Source organism: Dinoponera quadriceps, unplaced genomic scaffold (assembly GCF_001313825.1).
Source record: "Dinoponera quadriceps isolate SergipeBrazil2010 unplaced genomic scaffold, ASM131382v1 scaffold5286, whole genome shotgun sequence".
In the NCBI taxonomy this organism is placed as follows: domain Eukaryota; kingdom Metazoa; phylum Arthropoda; class Insecta; order Hymenoptera; family Formicidae; genus Dinoponera; species Dinoponera quadriceps.
Window position 1 is genome coordinate 1 of NW_014559209.1, and position 14,776 is coordinate 14,776.

Here is a 14,776-nt window from a genome sequence, read left to right on the forward strand (position 1 = left end):
GATTGAGTCGAAATTATTCTAAGTCTAAATGCTTACCCAGAGTTAGGAGATTGGTGCTTGGGAGGGAGTGCACCGGATGAAACGTCCGCGGATGAAATGAACTTCTCGGGCTCAGGGCCCCTCTTTTATACCCAATGGACGGGGCTGGTGTCGTGTGTAGGTGGCGGTTAGTGTTGCTAGGGATATGTGTCGTGCGTTCTTATTGGCTGTGTAGGAAGTTTAGTGATTTTCCTCTAGGGAGTAAGTGTCATGTATTCTGATTGGTCTGGGACTATGGAGTAGGTTTGAAGGCTTTTGATTGGTCGAGGGGTTTTCCAGCGTTTTTGATTGGTCTTCGAGTGTGGTTCTGTTTTAACNGGTATAGGGTCAAGGATTCTGGTTGGTCCTAGGAGTGTTCTAAATATTCTGATTGGTTGGGACTAGTTTTAGGTTTGAAAAAAGGAGATTAGGAGTTCTGAGCTTGTCTTTGATCCGGGTTTTAGTGTTTAGGAAGGTTTTTGTAGAAATGGCGTAGATTTAGGATTTTGCGACAAAGGAAGGTAAAAGAGGAAGGAAAAATGAGATCCGGGTTTTCACCGGATGTGACACGCATAAAGATTTGTTTGCATAACTACAATGTCCCACAAATTTTCGTCAAACACAACGAAAAATAAATCTAATAATCCGTCATTCGTGCCTAACTAGTTTAAAACATAGTCTTTTACACCACGAGACTCGGAATATTCCCAAATTGTTGGTCTGTTATCAATTTCCTTCTAATTCCATTCAACACTCAATTCAGGTCTGGTATTTTCCTCTTCATCACTGTCATATATAATTGATCTTTTTGCGGGATTTATCACTGGCACAATGACGCTGCTGTCATTATAATTTTCATCACTGTTTATAACTCTTTCACTATCTATTGATTGACAGCTCGAAACATTGGAAGCTTTTTCACTTCTGTTACTTCCACGCGAACTACTTGCTTTTTTAGTAATTTTGCGTCTTTTTTTATACATGCTGGAGGGCTTGACAAAATTAAGAATGGTCAAGAATATTACTTTCTAGAGCAGATTGTTCGAAACGTGTGTACCTCGTATAACGGAATCTTTCTTGGTCTCGCCGAGTGCTTGTGTTTATTTAGCTTGGAGACGTTATCTGTACCACGAAAAGCACCACTATCTTCTAGGTAGCACGTGGCCTGCATGGGGACACACGATCCCACTCGAGATATTCAAACTTGGCTAGAGATTAAAACCACGAGTCAGACTCGTGATATCCGCGTTTGGCATGAAATTAAACAACGAGTCTGATTCGTGATATTCAAGTTTGGCCTAAACTTTTCATCACGAGTCAGACTTGTGAAAATAGCGGAAGAGGTTAAAGGGAATGGTTATTCCCTGCCAGACTGCGCGGTTGTCGAAACCTATCCGCGAGGCATTACACAAGAAGTCGTATCCTAATATACCTTCCTGAATAATAGGGAACGAGTTATCTACTACGTGCAGCTTTATGGGATATCCTATGTATTCGATTACTGTTGACCCTAAGGTCGATATACTATCGTTCGTAATGGCGCGGAGCGTTATTAGTTCCTTGTGATCGACTCGGCTGTCGGAAAGAACGTTTCTCTCTTTGATTAGGTTAAGTGCGGCTCCAGTATTTATCATAAAGTCCGTTTTGGTCGCGAGGCCCTGCGCGGTTATCGTTACGGATGGCGCGTGCGCGAAGTTATTCTAATTTAAGACTGCGATGTGGTTTCGGTGGGTGTTTCGGGGCTGCTCGCGGTGATCGGGTGAATCTTTTCGCGCGAGGGTCTCGCTCGAGGGCTGCCCGAGTCCCTCGAGGGGCTCGGGAAGTTTTCCTGACCTGCCCTATTGTTATTGCCTTTTCCTACATTCCTCGATTTCATGGCCCGGGTTTTTGCAGTACCGGCACCAGCGGCCTGGGTTTTTGCTGTATAGCTTTCGCTCTCTCGGCCAACAGGGCCTCTTTTTCCTGCAGTTTCGCTTGCAGTAACTCGATCTCATCCGCAGTGAGGGGCCTATTGCCCTTGCCGGTCTTGCTACACATGTCCATCACGGGGGAACTCCTTTTTAGCGGTATCTCACCGCTGTTACCAAAATTGTTACGTCCTCGCTCGGCCGCGGCTGCTACAATACTCGGGTCTTGAACGGGGCAAGATAATTTTACGAGTAGTCAGGCTGAATAGTCCTACTCTGGGATACGCGCTAGCAAGGAGTCCGTGATAGATTTGACGAAGAACTTAACCGTTATGACTCACCGGTGATGGCTTGCTGGAATCAATATAGGGTGCTCACCTCGAGTGTGCTGCTCGTGGTGTTGGTCTTCAGGCCCTCGGGCAGATGCTCGGGTGTAGCTCCGCCGTAGTGATGGTAAAGCACTTCGGCGCGAATTTGCATATAGCGGTCGCGTCGCGGGTCACTCGTGGGAATACTCAGCGGAGGTAAGTTAGGATACTCAATCGAGATCGGCACGAGACGATACGGCACGAATTGCCTTGTGATATACGATATTATTAACTATGAGATTATAATTTAGAATGTATAAAAAGAATCTAAACCTAGAAGTTGAACTTAACGAGAAATAGAATTTACGCTAGACCCTGAGGAGGGATGGAAATAGTAACACGTGCGCGACGAGAACACGTGGCTTGTACGAGTTCGGAGAGCTGCGGGAGAGCTCAAGATCCGAACGGGTTGAGTGCGGCAGATGAACTGACGACCGAAGGTTCTCGCAGGGACCTCCTTAGGTCGCGGAGGCGCTGGGTGCGCAACTTCCTCCTTCGGATGCGAGAGCGCTGACTCACATTTACGTTGGCTGCGTAACACAAATAATTGAACACGTCCCTGGAATGCTTCTTGCGAATGTGACAGCAGCACAACTTTTGCTCGAATTCGTCGACACACATTCCCGCAAAAATACGATTTTTCGCATCGCGAGGGAAAGTTTCGTACAATTGCTACAAGGACACCAGATCGTGCACGGAACGCTTCGTGCAGAAAACGTTGTTGAAGAAACACGCTTTTTGCAACAGCGGATTTTCCTCACTCTCGCCACCGTTGTTGATAACCGGCGTCTCAGCCATCATTTGAAGACGTTGTTCGTCATCGTTCGATCTGGAAGTGGACGGCGGCACCGCCGTTGGTTTCAGCAGCAGCTGCGGCGGTGATAATGTTGGCGGTGGTGACCGCGGAAGAGTACATTCCTCCTTCTCCTTTTTCGCCCGCCAGCGCGGAATTTGAATTCGTTGTTGAAAGCAAAGGCAGCTATTTCGTTCTTGTTCGCGTGCACCTTTTTTTCCCTTCTCGTTCGAAATGTATTCTCACGATTAACGCGCAAATTCCGTCCCTTATAAAGCAGCGCGACGGCGCTTGCTTACTTCGATCCGTCGACGGGTTGAAACGAAAAGCGATACATATTGTCCTGAAGATCGTATATTTGAGGAAAATCGGTCTTGATGCGTTCTCTCATTTTAGTGACGACTTCTTAGGCGGTGGCACAAGTCACTCCGTAGACCACGTTGTCGAGAAACTCTCGGAGGAACGTCATGAGGTATTGTTCCGTCATCGGAACGCGGTGATTGTGAACGACGCGATACTTTCTGCGAAGCCATTGATACGGATCGATCATCACGTGCAGATTCTTCGCGTCGGTTTGCATGACGCGCGTCAGCTTGGACATGACGAACGGAGCGCGAACTCGTTCCATGGTGCGATAAAACGGCGAAGTTAGCAATTGCACGGGCACGTCGTCGTTTGCGAAAATTGACAAGCCTTCGCGACCGTCGCTGGCCATGCGTATCGACGCTTCACCCATCAATCCGTAAAACCAGCTCTTCCGCCACAATTGCAATCGATCCATTCGTTCGCATAATTTACGATTCTTCTCGGACGCTGTTACGTCGTCGCCGTTGTAATAATTTTCGTAATAATTCGCCATTCGACGATGACACCTCCATATTAGCCGAGAGCGCATTTATCGCCACGTATATCGTTTCGTTGTAGACAGCCATGTCGACGGTGTAATGTTCTAACATCAGGAACATTCCAACTCGAAACACATCGAAGTTTACACCCTAAGCGTAGTAATTGTTTTCTATCTAATGAGCTATGCTCGCCGTCGAATGGTGATCTGTGAAGTCCTGTTTGCAATCGAACGCGACCGAGTGTAGAATCTTGAAACGATTCACTATGCGCACGACGTACTTCAGTCGAGTCACCACTCCAGCGTCGCTGCGCATATTTATCGAATCGTTCACGGCCATCAGGATCTTCGACGGATTCATGAAGGCTTGCGCGTTTTGATCGATAAAACGATCTTTTATCGGAGTTTTCGATATCAACTGTTTCAAGAGTTCGGCGTTCAGACACTCCAGCTCGTCGCATTGACGCAAGTGGGAACTCATCATGCTCTGAATGTCCGTGTTCACCTCGTCGCAAACGCCATGTCGCAGAGTAGCGTCGCTGATCGTGCCGGTCACTTTGTACGAGAAAATCGTGCGTAGAACCTCGTGCGCGGATTCGCTCTTTCCGCCGTCGCTGGATCCTTGAAACAACAGAGCGCTTTTCAAGAATTGGCCGGGATATCGCACAGCGGTGATGTATTCCAACAGAAACATCAGCACGCCGCGATTTCCATTCCCCATGATGTACAGAGACACCACTGCGGTGCTGATCATCATTCCGATGTTGTTCGGCGAATAATCGTCCGGATCTATAGTCTTCGATACATAAGCGTTCAGTCCTTTGGCAAGCGTGTCGTGCGAGTGAATGTTCATCTCCGGAAACAGAGCGATCAATCGTTCGCGACACTCCGTCGAATCGAGCATGAGCCGAATGAACCAATTGTCGGTCGCGTAGCGGTGATGACCTTTTTTTTTAACCCCGGTCGTCGCGGTAACACCGTTGCCAAACAGTTTCGCGCGTTTCTTTTCACGTACAAGCAGAAACATATACAGACATGGCGACGTTGATCATCTCGGTGTCGGACAAACCGACCGTCACCTCGTTGTGGGAACTTACCGCGTCGCCGGAAAACCATTCTTCCAGCTCGCGAGACAACAGATACTCTCGCATCGAGTCAGCGTTCGCGAAAGGATTCGACTCGTTTGCGGCGGTGGTGTCTTCTTCCGACAAATCGCTCGCTTGCACGACGAAACGGCGGCGTTTGTCGTCGTCGTCGACGACACCGCCGTGCGATCGTTTGTATCTAACATTGTTCAAAGGCACATTCGTCAAGTCCACTCTGCAACCGCGCTTAACGATATCGTCCAAAAGGCGTCCTACATCAGTGCGAAATGTACGACATTTTGCGAGAAACGACGGCTGAGACGGCGATGATGATGTCAGCATTTCGGCGGTATCGACGGTAGTGTTCCGAGGTTGTTTTCGGCCCAGAAAATCTTTCGTCGCGGAGTAAACATCGGCGTGATCGCGACAAAATTCCCCGTCGTCCATGGCTCTGGCTTGATACGCCGATGGGGCGTACAGCATCTTTCGAACGTCTTTTCCGCTCTTCGTCAGAACGTCCACCAAATAGAACACGGAATTTTGTTGTTCGAGCAATTTTCTACCGAACGAATTAGCCAGATTGATCATCATCGCTACCGCGAAGTGACGAGACTCCGCGTGAGAGTCCAATATGACCTTCGCATCCTCGGCGCGCAGTACGTTCGGAAACACCACGATTAGATCCAACGTTTGACAAACGAATCGCGATTTGTATTCGGTACCGATACGATCAGAGAGGAAGCACATTTTCTGAACATTTCCGGATTCGGTCGGTATTCGATTGTTGGAACTTTCACTGTTGCCACTGCCGATGATGACGATTCGGCCATCGTCGTGACACTGTTCGAGACACGGTCGGCGCGTCTCTCGAGTCGAGCGTTTTCCTTCGCGAATTCGCGTTTGCGAGTGATTCTAGACGCCTCGTCGGTCCTTTTTCGTTGAGGTATCACATCAGAATAGAGATAATGATTGAAGCAGTCGTGCGAACCTGCGATTTCGAGAAACTCCGACACGAGATAGAGCACGTGTTGAACGTACGATTCTATTCTGCGTCGCCGGAAACGCCGCCGCCTCGTCGTCGCTTCTATCGCCGTCGGCAGTGGTGTTCTTGTCTCTCCTGTCTCCTGCGCTGATATCGTCGTCTCCGCCGTTCTCGTTGAAAAGTTTCATCGTCTCGTTGGCCGTGTTTGATATTTTATTCGCCAAAGACTCCACGAATTGTTTCTCGCTGCGTACGGCCGCGATGCAATTCGTCGCTGGACCGATGTAATTTGCACCGATGTAACGCCAGTGCAGCATATTGGCTAAGACGAATATATGTCGCTATTGTCGATGAGAAAACGACAAACGGTGTTAACGGTAATCCCTTCCTCTTCCTCTTCGTTTCCTCCTCCATTGTGTTTTTATGTTTCGTAGGACGAACTCGCACATGGTGGAGAGAAGATCCGGTCGGTCGAACAACGAGCCGTACAAACGATCGAAGTGAGTTACAGATCCGTTCGCCTGAGCGACGAAAGATAGGCCCGTGGCCTCGTCGTTATCTAGAACGGATTGTTCCGTTTTGCGCCGGGCCAACAGAGGATACAGAAACATTTCCGTCAGACACATTCCGCTGGTTATAACAAGATTGTTGCCGTCGCTAAGTTTCTGATAACGATGCAGTATGTAACGAGTGCGAACCAAGAACAACTGTCGTCACTACACGCGCGAAGAAAAAATTTGCAAACTTTACTAAACGAACAGCTGTTTTGAAAAACGTAATAGTGAAACTGCGCCAATGTCACGGTCTACGAATAATTGATCAAATAAGTCAACACCTGCACGCATATCGGCACGACGGAGTCTTTGTTCATGTTTCGTTCCACTAAGAAATTGTAAAAACGTTCGTACACGTATGGATACAATTGCATTTTTTTTCGTATACGCGCGACCCATCTGCAGCAGTCTGTTCTGCATCTCGAGATCGCACTTGGTGACGGTTCGTCGCAACCAATTCACAGTGGATCCGCATGCGTCCAATTTGTCGAAGGTGTACGACAGCACCGCAGCTTCGCGATAAGATCTGACGCACGGTACTAAAGTGCGTCTGTTGAAGCGAGAAACCGTGGCTTCCAACCATCGATCTTCGTGTTTACGCACCGCAACTGGTAAATCTCGAAACAGGCATCTATTGAGTCTTTTGTCTTCGTCTAGCACCAATAATTCTATCGTTGCTACGATTCTCTTCGTCGTCGTCACTAATTTCGTCGCTGTTCTCTTCGCCGTTGTTGCTTTCGTCGTCGACCTGAGGGACGCCGGCACTGTTGAACGATCGCATCATGTATTAGTGAAATTTGGGTATTGAAGAATAGGATCAGAACAAAGGGAGTTCCTCAGGATATCAAATGCTTCAGTCTGAGGTCTTGACCATGCGAAAGATGCGTCTTTTTTTAATAAATCTGTTAGTGGTTTTGCAGTCTTTGAAAAATTCGGAATAAAACATCTATAATGTCCGGCAAGACCTAAGAATTGTTTTATATTCTTCGGGTTGATTGGTACTGGAAATTCGCGAATAGCTTTTATTTTATCAGGATCAGGGCGAACGCCGTCAGATCCTATAATGTGACCTAGATACGTTACTTCGTGTCTTAAAAATTCACATTTATCTGGTTGTAATTTTAAATTTACTTTCTTGAGTCGTTTCATTAATCTGCCGAATTTAAATTCGTGTTCTTTCAATGAATAAGCATAAATAACGATATTATCTATATATACAAAAAGTTCGTTGCCTTGTAGGCTTGATAATACGGTATCCATTAGTCTCTGAAAAGTCGCGGGTGCATTTTTTAATCCAAATGACATTCTCTTAAACTTGTAATGTCCGTACGGAGTAGAAAAAGCGGTTTTATGTGCGTCTTCGGTGGACATTGGTATTTGATGGAAGCTTGAAGCTAAATCCAGCATTGAAAAATATTTAGAGCTTCCTAACTGGTATAAAATATCTGTAATATTTGGTAAAGAATATGCATCTCGAATAGTTTTTTCGTTCTGTTGTAAGCATAACGATGAGACAGGTCGATGGCCATAAACAAAGTACGGCCTCGAATTACGAAACGTCACTTTACGGAAATGCAACTCTGCATTCTGGCAAATGAAATATCGAAATCAAGATGGTCAGCGTCCACACCCAAGTGACGCTGACACATCAAAACCGTCCCCTCTGATTGAGACATAGGAAGAGGATAAAAGGGGACGTGAAACCGGCGCGGGCGCGACTTTAGATTTTCAACTCTCGGGAACCGACACGCTGTCGATCACACTAGAAATATTGTATCGGGCGGACAACGTAATAAAGACAAGTTCATTTTTTCAACAAGAGATAATTTATTTGACACCGAGCATTACCAACGCCTTCCGCTCTATCGTGCTGTGAAAGGCACCCCACATTATCCGTGACGACTCGACTCGCGCAACAGTTCAATAATCTGTATCAATGACCATTCTTTATTTTTTGTTTCCCTGCGAATCGGGTTTCTTAGGCACTATCCATATTAGTGCATTATAGGAGGACGTTGAGGGGCTAATAATATCTTCTTCTAATAGTTTATTTACTTGTTTGTCAATCTCGACTTTGTGTACGAGGGGAAACCTATATTGTTTTGTGTGAATAGGTATAATATTAATTGTGTGAATACAACGTTGCGCTGCACTCGTAGCGTCAAGTTTTTCCTTTGGTAAATGGAATCTGATAGCGTATTCTCGGACAAAGATTCTACGTTATTTATCTCTTCTGAATTCAAATATTCTAATCGCAAAAGTTTCAAAACTTCATCAGCACGGTTAACGTTATTATTCAAGAGACCTGCGGCCATCGTTTGCCCTCGGATTTCGACGGCTCCGTGAATGGACGTGGTACCTAAGTCCGCGTCAATTCCGGTGTCTGAGTTAATTATGTATTGTGTGTGTAATGAGGGCAAAGGACCAGAAACTGTTGGGTCAACAGTATCACAGGGGGGCTCCGCGCCTCGGCCGGGTCATCCGTCCTATGTATCCAATGTGTGTGTGTCAAGAACAAGGGAAGGAAAAGACATGTCTCCGCAAAATTTTTTCGTACCTAAGTCGAAATTCACTTCGGAGCTGAGAGAGTTGTATTCAAGAAGTTCTACCGAGAGGATCAAAATATTATATTCCTACTCGGTTGTATTAAATAACACATTTCCACAAAAAAAAATTTTCATTGCCAGGGATCTGACTATGTATACTATATGTTTTTTGGGTCGCTGAAACCGCATCCATAGTCGAAATTTTTCTGTCAGATTCGGTTCTTTTCCTAACCTCAAAAAACAGGCCAAAGACCATGAAATTCAGGCTCAAAATCATATAATTCGATAAAAACCCAAACAAAATCCCATAATCATATATTTCATCAATTTCATAATCATATAATCTCAAAACTCTATAACCTCAAACCTCATAACCTCAAAAATCCCATAACCTTATGATCCTAAAACCCCTAAACCAAGTAAAAAAAAGACTTACACGCACTGAAGCAGGGTAAATCAATACGTTTGAAACAGATTTGTCCTTCAATCTCACTACCTCTCAACTTCAAAACCACGTAATCCTAAAACCTCATAACCTCAAAAACCCCATAACTTTATGATTCTGAAACCCCGTAACCCAATAAAAAATGACATTTACGCATTTAAGCACTGTAAATTAATATGTTCGAAACAGGTGAGCCTTTTAACATCTTATACATTGAAACCTCATAACCAAATAATAAACCACGTTCTTTCGCCACAAAACCTACATTTTGCCGAACCTAGGAACAACGACGTGGACGTAGCAGGCTTCTATTCCCTTCGGGGTGCTTTATTTGCATGAGGTCCCCTCGCCTCTCACGTTACGGGGTGCTTTATTTGCGTGAGGTCCTCTCGCCTCGGTTATGAGGTTTTTAAAGTTATGAGGCTTGAGGTTATGGAGGTTTGAGATTACATAGTTATGGATTTGATGAAATATATGATTGCGGGATTTTGTTTGAGTTTTTATCGAATTATTAGATTTTTAGCTTGAATTTCATGGTCTTTGGCCTGTTTTTTGAAGTTAGGAAAAGAACCGGATCTGACAGAGAAATTTCGACTATGGATTCGGTTTCAGCGACCCAAAAAACATATAGTATACATAGTCAGATCCCTGGCAATGAAAATTTTTTTTTGTGGAGCTGTGTAATCGTAGTAATCGCGTAGGTGGGTCTTCCCCTTGTTATTAGTGACAATGGCGTTTCCGGCGAACACGCCTCACGGTGTATCAAGTGTAGGAATGTATCCTTGTTGTATTTCAGGGTTTGCAACGTTAACGTGAAATGGAACAACTGACCTTGGTTTGACATTGATTCGATTCGTTCCTGCAAAAGGTATTTCAATATTCTCACAACGTATATATTTTTTCTCGAAGTCGACATTTACCTTATGTTATTTCAGGAAATCTATTCCAAGAATTCCGGGATGAAGAAAAACAAAACGATCTGGGACTACATTCAATGGGACGTCCCAGCAAAGAAATCGTAAGTGACCCTAAGGTTTTATATGGTTTAGGTGCGATGCCTTGCAATAATAAAGTTCGTTCTTTATTTAGTTCGACATGCGGTTTAACAATACTATTTTATAATAAATTTGCATCGGATCCGGAATCAATAATAAAAGTGCACGGGTCGATTAAATCTAGCGAAGATAGAATTATTTTCGGTAATTATTACTCGGTGCAAAATTAGTGAACGTTGGTATTAGTTTTCTTTCTGATCGGCGAATTGTACATTCTTCTAAGGCGGACGTCCCGTTTGTTCCGCATCCCGGCGGGCGCCAGCTGTGACCGGAACGCGATTCGCGTTTTCTGAATCATCTCTACTTTACGACGGTCCCGGCGTCGCTTCTAACAACTTACGATATGCGAGTTTTCGACAATCTTTCGTTACATGACGCGGCGTTTCATATAGCATGAAAAGGGAGTATTCGGACCTAATTGTCCACGAATCAGGGGCTTAATAAAGGGCGCTTGCGGTCTTTGCAAAATTCGATTAGGGCTAGGAGGGGATTGATAATCTGACTTGGTGATATCTCGGCGCAGAAGGAGGGGGCAGGTCGGGGGACGTATGCCGGTTTTCGGCGCAACGCTTCTGTTTCCATAGTTTTTGATACCTGAATTGCACGCATAAAGGCTTCATATAAATCATAAATTCCTTGTATCAAGCCTTCCATTTTTACGCGTGTCAATAATTTTGAAGATAGCCCGTTAATAAAACTATCTAGCACGTCGCGATCTATCTCGCGAGCGATATGACTATCGAGTATGCCTTGAGATTTTGTTTGAAGATCGATAATAGCGGTTCGTAATTCTTTAATTCGAGCTACGTAATCAAACACGCTTTCATTATGTTTCATATATGCGTTACCGAGTTCTCCTTTGTATTGATTCAACGATTTATTGGGACCAAAAATTTTCTTTAATCTTCTCAACAAGGTTTTAACATCAGTAAATTCTGAACCGTCGATTGTGGTATACTCGTGCCCGTGCAACTTGCTTAAAATCAACTGCACTAAATAATGCTCGTGTCGCGGAGGTATAAGATCGAGCGCGCGTTCACAAATTTTACTGAATTGGAATACTGATATTCGTTCACCGTCATACCTAGGAATAGAATCGGCGATATATTTAAGACGTATAGGGGAGTAATCGTTATGGGAGATGGGGGAGAAAGTTCGAGGTAATTCAAATGGCGTATCGTTTGGGTTTCTATGCGTATGCTGAGGCTCGCTAGTAGTTAATAAATTTGATTACGCATCTTGCTGTACGTTGGAGTCTACTTTAAATTGAACATTTTGATTTTCTTAGAATGTATGCATTTCTTGCTGTAAAGAGCATGTTTCTTGTTGTAAGGAGGTTACTAACTGTAATAAATTGCGAATGGAACTTGATATATTTTGCATATCGACTGTAGTGATTTTACCTTTTTCAAATTCTTCTCGTTGCCTCTCTAACTCTAATTGCTGTGCTTGAATTGCTTCTGACTGATTTTGTAATAAACGCTGTTTAGTAACAATTTGTTCCGTTATGATTTCAACTTTTTCTACCGTATAAGGAGCTATAGTGGTCTGATCAAATTTTGACGCGGTATCGGATGTAATTTTTGAGGGGACTCTGAGGAGGTTCTTGACCGTGTGTTGTGTGTCATGTTTTTATGCGTGTTACAAGAAGAAATATGTGTAGTAGGATAACATGATAATTTGCGAGATTCACGAAATTTACAGGAAAAATAATTTTTACAATACGATTTCTTATGCGAATAACCGATCAGTGTGTTGTGACAGAAAAATTAAAAATTTTCAGATGTTTTACAGCCTCTCTATCGGGGGAATTCCTAATGGGATGGAAACCTATCCAACAGCGGAAACCTATCCCACCGCTGCCACCAATTTTATATGTCACGTCCTCGGGCCCTCGGGAATGAAAACGCGCTGCTCTCCTTATAGTTTTGGGCTTACCTGCATTCACCGGCAATAACCCGAGAAGATTGAGAACACCCGCCGCTTGTTGAATAGATAAATGATGGAAAAAGGGGTATATATATATTTTGAGTAGAGAGATTATTCTAGGTGGCTTAATATTAATCGGGGACCCCTCGCTGATGGGGATTGTAACGAAAGTATAGTATATCGCAAATAATCTTAGTGTGTAGCGCTGTGTATCAGTATTCTATTTTATCTATAATATTTTCGGCGGTTTTTACGCCTTCATGTTCTCGCTCGACAGTTAGGTAGATTAGTTTGCTCTGAACGTGACAATATACAAGTCCAAGTATTTTGTTAGTGTCGATTGATATGTTACATAGATCGTAATTGACTTCAAAATAAGCGGTAAAACAGTCGCGACAGTTTTCTATTGGTATCTTAAAGATGATGGGTTTGTCGCAAAATATACAGTTGCAAAATTTAACATCTCCTTCAGTGAAGGCATGGAATGTGTTAAAACTTAAGTTCTCGTTTGTCGCTGCATCTTTTGTGGTATGGCAAAGCGTACAGCAAATAACTGAGTTATTGGAAGTGCAATAAGCTGATGAAATTATGCACTTGGCAAGGTGTGGATTTGGAAAATCTCTCATTATTGGACCTAACCATGTTTTAGGTGGCCTGAGTAAATACATTTTGATGGCGTTCCTGCAATGATTTAATTGCTGTATTTTTGCCCGCGAGTGGCATTTATTATTCAGCATCTTCGAGTTTGGTAATTAATTTTACGTTACGTGTTGTCTTCGCATTAAAAATTACGACTTCTTTCAAGCCGTGGCAATATAATAATTCGAATATGTTGTGAATATCGACGTTGGTTTTACGCAGGTTACTAATGGTTAAATAATACGCGGGGAGGCAATCGCTACAGCGTAATACTGATTCGAAGAATGCAAGAGATATATTACATATTAAACAGCGTAATGGTATTATCTGTCCTTCAACAAAGCCATGAAATACGCTTAACTTTAATTTTTGCTGTAGTGATTCTCTCATGTTTATATAGCATTGCATACAACTGGCAAAAGTGTTTCCGATGTTATGATGTGCGGCGGTTAACATGCATTTAGCGTTGTATAAATTTAGGAAGTTATGTAATATCGGATATACTCGGGCTTGCGGTGGTTGTTGTCGGCACATTCTGTTTAACTTCCGAGTGCCTACGGGTGACCGTATTGATTACGTTATTGAAATACTGTTTGAAATCCCATATCTTTACGAGATTCATTAACTTTAAGTGATTGCAGTCAAATAAGAGATGCAGTACGCGGGAAATATCGTGCCCGCGTGCTCTCAATGTGCGCATTAATTTTATATATACGTTCGGACACGTGTCGCAGAAAATAGCACGTCTCATTTCTAATAATTCGTCTCGACATAGTTGACATCTAATACCGGGCATATGTCCGTCTAATAGACCGTGAAAGTTACGCGGTCTTAAATATGCAGGAAATTTGGCTCTAACATAACATTTAACACAAATGATTTAAGGATCGTTAGGAATAGAGTATTACGTCCTGGAAAAGAACGCAACGGCCGCACGCGTAAGCGAGTGCCCCAAACTTAGGTCAAGGTACCGAAACCCTTTACCTGGGATGGGACCGCGAGCGGAATAATTGGGGAAAAGGATAGTGAACGCGCGATGGTATGAATATTAAATAAAATAGGAAAATTAAAGTGACAATTTCGATATTTATTCAATGACTACGGCTGACATTTCAGTATTATACGAGTGGTGAGGTTACCAAATAAAATAATGTACGGCGCGGTTACAATATAGGACAACAAACGGTGAGGTTACAATATAGAATAACAAACGGCGAGGTTACAATATAGAACAAACAGCGAGGTTACATTATACAATACGGTGTGTGTGTGTGTGTGTGTGTGTGGCAGATAGTTTACCGATAGTAGTTTAAGGGGAGGGTAAGGAGTTGGGAGTGGGTGGTTCAAAAGGGGAAATAGGGGAATCGTATGGAGATGGAGGTCGAGATGGGGTCCGTGGGTCTGGTGTGGGGGAACACGAAGGTAGATTAAGATAATATGGGGGAGAAGGAGGAGGCGAAATCCAGGGGTAAGGTGAGGGAGAGTCACGATACGGTTGTGTAGGAGGGGTCGGTGGTAATTAGGATCTGGCGAATAGGAAGGGGCGAGAGGGGAACCAGGAGGTATTGACGGGGTATTCTCGTCAGAAGGGGTTGGTAATTGAGAATTTCT

The 14,776-nt window shown here is 43.9% G+C and overlaps 1 long non-coding RNA gene across 1 annotated transcript; it reads left to right on the forward strand.

The window, feature by feature from the left end:
- The first annotated feature begins 8,767 nt into the window (after nt 1–8,767).
- Nucleotides 8,768–14,472, forward strand: LOC106750246. Its single transcript, XR_001374926.1, has 3 exons — nt 8,768–10,410; nt 10,478–10,560; nt 12,381–14,472. It is a non-coding gene; the product is annotated as an uncharacterized LOC106750246 (long non-coding RNA).
- The last annotated feature ends 304 nt before the right edge of the window (nt 14,473–14,776 follow it).